This window comes from Limulus polyphemus, unplaced genomic scaffold (assembly GCF_000517525.1).
Source record: "Limulus polyphemus unplaced genomic scaffold, Limulus_polyphemus-2.1.2 Scaffold835, whole genome shotgun sequence".
In the NCBI taxonomy this organism is placed as follows: Eukaryota; Metazoa; Arthropoda; class Merostomata; order Xiphosura; family Limulidae; genus Limulus; species Limulus polyphemus.
The window spans coordinates 213,979-218,897 of record NW_013666445.1 but is presented as its reverse complement, the minus strand read 5'-3'; the positions used below and the strand labels follow the sequence as shown (position 1 = coordinate 218,897).

General features: G+C 32.4%; 1 protein-coding gene across 5 annotated transcripts in view; it reads right to left on the bottom strand.

The window, feature by feature from the left end:
• The window catches only part of LOC106460779 (RNA polymerase II degradation factor 1-like), a 19,402-nt gene extending 15,112 nt beyond the window's left edge, over nucleotides 1-4,290 (bottom strand). For all 5 annotated transcript variants that reach the window (XM_013920515.2, XM_022387567.1, XM_022387568.1 and 2 more), the window contains exon 1: nucleotides 4,178-4,290. The gene's annotated coding sequence lies outside the window, so the exon portion shown is untranslated. The remainder of the gene's footprint in view (nucleotides 1-4,177) is intronic.
• Between the last annotated feature and the right edge of the window lie 629 nt (nucleotides 4,291-4,919).

Sequence of the window (4,919 nt, the reverse complement as noted above, 5' to 3'; positions counted from 1 at the left end):
ACCAATGTTTTTAATAATAATAATAAACGTTTTAATCAACGGAGACTAAATTAAGAAATCAACAAATGTTTTCCAGTTTTGTTGTCTATACATTTCATTTTATAATTTCAGTACATAGACTAACAACAATATTAGGTTATACTTTTGTTAATGAACAACATGACATAAAAGCCATTGTTGGAACGTAGCGTTTCTATATTTTAGAAGTTGTTAATCTAATTGATTTTTACCAATAATTATTCTATGAATACGTCACGAATTCATTTCATTAAATGATCTTAATTTTGATTGGCTCACAAAGGAATTTACCGACGTTTGACTACCTCGACTGTACTTTTCTGCCTCTTTGTTGGTCAAGCTTGATTTGACAAAATGTATTTATTTCAGTTAGCTATGAAATGTGAGGTTAAGGTATACTTGCCCAATCATTTTTGACGGGCTATACGCTAGTAATATATAAATCACCTAAAAATGTAAACAGAAATAGCGTCAATATTGCAGTTAATCCCACTGTATGATGCAACATGTGGACTCTACTGTTAGTGAGCGGTAAATAAAGACGTTGGTAATTTGAGGGTTTAGTTTATCCTAATATACAGAAAGCATTATCTATATTTAAAGTTTGTTCTAAAACACACGGTTTGAAATAGATATGCTGAATGCCTATTCGATCGTATGTCATGTACTTGTTTTCGTTTAAGCATAAAGCTTCATAATGGGCTATTTGTTCTGTGCCCACCGCAGGAATCGAAGCCTGAATTTTAGCATTATATACCCTCAAGCTCACCACTGAGTCTTTGAGTCGAAGAACAACACGCATCCATGTTTTCCGTGTATCTGTGTTTAAATCAATTTGCATTTTTATTTCAGGATTTATAAAACACAGAAGCAGTGTTTTGCACATGTATCTAGTTTTTTGTAAATTATTTTTATCTAGAGCTAAAAATCATATTCATACAAATCGAGTTTTCTAATAATGAAATGTACACATTTATCTTAACTGATACAACTTTCTGAATTAATCTTCGTAAAAAAAATCTCCAATATCTTCTTTATAATTATATAATATAATATATAATTATAGCTTTCCTAATAAAAACATTAGGTTATTTTTTATTAGTCTACGACCTAAACAAAAACTCTGGAACAAAACTTTATAATATATAATATAAACCAATTTTTTACAGTACAGCATAACAAGTTATTTATTTTTATACTAAGAATTCAAAACTTACCTATATAAAAGAGTGAAAAATCAAATCAGGTTGGGAAATAGTATCTTTCTTACTATAGTGTATCATACACAGTCCTTATATCAATTGTCTAACGAAACCACAGGGCTTGGAGAACACGACTGGAAATCACTCATTAAAGTCATTCATTTATTCCTCTTTATTTCTACTGCTTATAGCGAAACTACAGGCAAAAGAACGGGGTTTAGAGAAAGCAGCTTAAAATTACTTACAAACTGTTATCGTATTACCTGATAAATTCTACCGATTTTATATTACCAGTGCTGTTATTACCAGACGCTGTCTTTTAATGTCCTTGATCCAAGTTTGTGTACGTTTATCTCATTTTTTTTATATTAATATCGCGTGAACGAACGTCCACAGCTTAATAACGCGTTCTCATTTTCTCTAATATACCTACGAGACCAAGTTTTATGCGTGTGATATTAATATCAAGATACTGTTTAAAGATGACACACATGAGCTAAACTTAGCTCTCCTTCCCTTATTAACTAAAAAGCACTTCGAACAACACGAAAATTATTTACAAACACCAAGTTAATAAAGTTGTAACTTATATAATAATAACACGTAGAGCAATGCTGAAGCAGCTAAAGAAGGGTCCCTCGGTGGATCAGCGGTAAGTTTAAGAAATTATAACGTTCAAATCCGGGGTTCGATTCCCCTCGATGGACACAGCAGATGGCCCAATATGGCTTTGCTGTAAAGCAAAGAAAAAAAAAGCTAGAGGAGTCTTAAATATTTGAGATGCGTGGAACGTTAATCGAGTTCGTCATCAAGGCGTTTGCTGAAGAGGTACAATAATAAAAGTATTACAGCAAGAAAGGGTTAAGGTTTTTAAACTTTACCTATCAGTCAAAATGTGTCATTTTTATGAAAGTACACGGGAAATGTTGATAACATGCGATAATTCACGAAGGTATCGACATATATGTGCACGAAGGTATCGACATATATGTGCTAGTATTATCCATGAGGTATTGCACGATAACAAACAAACTTGTGTATACATATAGAGGAATAAACTAACATAATGCCAAATACAAACTATATTGAAACTTAGGACGGTGTACCTAGACATATTAGGCAGTAATAGTCAGTGCATGTAAAATAATAGGTTGATTAAAAAAAAACGAGTGTTGTCAAAGTGTCAGTTGGAGTAAGCATTTTTTGTAAGGATGTTCCAATATAAATTTAAAGGCTCAACGAACGTTTGTTAGCACAAAGCTATACAATTGATCCAAGATACTCATACTCTGCTCACCGCGGGTATCTAATTTCGATTGTCAGCGTTATAAGCCCCAGGCTTACCGCTGAGCCACTTGAAAGATCAAAACGAATGTAAAGACACTAATACGCTAAAGGGCTCCTCTTTATATTCGTTGAAGAAACTTCTAACTAGGATATATATATATATGTACACACACACACACATGTATATATATATATATATATATATTAATACGAGTATATAAAGAAAAATACAAACAAGTCTAGCTAAGTATATTCGTTCCGAAAGATTTTTAGGGTTGGTCAGTGCCAAAAGAAAGTTGTGCATGTTAGTTATGATGGAAGAAATATAACAAGTGAGAAAATACTTTCGGTAAGACAAAACATTTGAGAAACTTGTAATGAGTGTACAATATTTCCAATAAAAATACAAACACAAATAAAATCATACTATACAATGTAATAATATCCAAGAAATATATAATGATAATTCTACAGAGGCGGGCGTTACTGTGGCCCTTAAAATGGTAGGGGGAGATATTTTAATGGGGTAATTTTATCATTTACCATATAGGGTATTCTGCAAAAACTCGCAGAAGATCAAGAATCACCACATTTGTAACAAAAATATATAAAAATTCTTAACTCAAGGAATTCGTTTATAAACGAATGAATTGTTTTTGTTTTGTTTTTCTGAATAGTGAATATATTCGGAGAAACTTACTCAGTAAGATATGATTTCAAATAGGAGAGTAAGGGGAAACAACAGTGACAAAAATGTTTATCTGAAGTAAATCACGGTAAAGAAAATCTAAGAATACAGAGAAATATGTGACAAAATACCAAAGGTCCACTGTCTGAAGCCAATAATTTTAGCGTGAAAAGTTGGCTCAGGGCTTGTTACTGGTTGTGAAAAAGAAAACATGTGATAAATCATATTTAGATATTTATAATAGATTTAAAAATATTAGATATCATCACGGGATCAGCCAAAGTGAAATATATAAAATAACGTTTTTATTAGTATTCATCCTATTCTGCGTAAATGCAGAAAAACCAGATTGAGCTCTCACACATTTAGGCAAAAAATGGCGTAGCCGTTATATATAATATACTAACAGAGTATTTAACCTTTGTGCCATATATTAATAACATCACTACACTAACAATAACACACATTTCTCTATTGTTAACATTCGAAAATACTCTTCATTATATAATATTATAGCCTTAGTTCAAAAACATCTTTATCACTCGGATACGTCAAATTCTGAAATACAAAGCATTCAGAGCGCAAACTATATTCTGCTCATGATGACCAATTTGAGATAGGTAGGAACATTTATCATCGAACGAAATTACACATCTTATAGTAATCTCAAAATCAAGACTTTTGATTAACATATTTTTTTAAGTGGAAGAAACTGGAGATAAAGCCAATTTTACATTTAGAATTATCATATGAATTTCAGTTAAACTGGCTGTACTTAGTACGTTTTTGGTACATTTTAACCAATTCATCATACTGGATGTGTATATAAAAAAATATCTGTATCGTGTACAGACGTAAGATGTTTTTCAGGTTCATTTACCAATAACAATGTAAGCTAATGTTCCATCTTAGTCGAGTTTGCTATAACTATTTTATAAAGCTATTCCACAACTTATGCATGCAAATAAGTTTAAAACCTTACCATCAATATACTTCTCAACTGGTAGCAATGAATTCGCCAGAAACAGACCATTCAAATACAAACTCAATAATAAATCTAATGTGCCTGGATTTTTCTAGTTTGGAAAAAAAAAAAGTGGTTTTAACAAGATCACGTGCAATCACATGACTTTCGGAGACTAGTTTTCTACCTGGTGTTCTAGAAAGCTAGCCTTGCCGTAGGGATCCGTGTGTCTCGTGATTTGTTGAGTCAGGAAAAGTGAGCTATGAAGCAGAGATCATTTTAATGAAGCAACGTAAAGGATTACTCATACAATCATATTCAAGGGTCTTATATGATGGTCAAAGTAACGAGATAAATAGCGTGTAAGACTGTATCTGTAAACCCAATAGTTGCCTTTCTGCACGTAATGGCTTAAAACTGTTCGTTTTGTATGCATAACCACTCAAACTAAGTTACTGTGTGCTACGTGGGATACATATTACAACAATAAATGAGAAGAGGAGGAGCTAAAAAATAACAAGTATAACCCTCAAATTGTTTTTTACGGTTCGCCAATGATAGGGTCCTCATATTGAGTAATCCTGTGTCTTTGCCTGTTACAACACTCAGTGGCAAAAAAGTGGGTGAAAACATTCGTTTTCTGTGTAAAAAATGAGCCCCATCAATAATTAATGGAACCTAATTGCAATATTGACGGTATTTCTTATTTGGCCCGATATGGCCAGGTGGTTAGGGTGCTCGACTCGCAATCTGTGTGTCG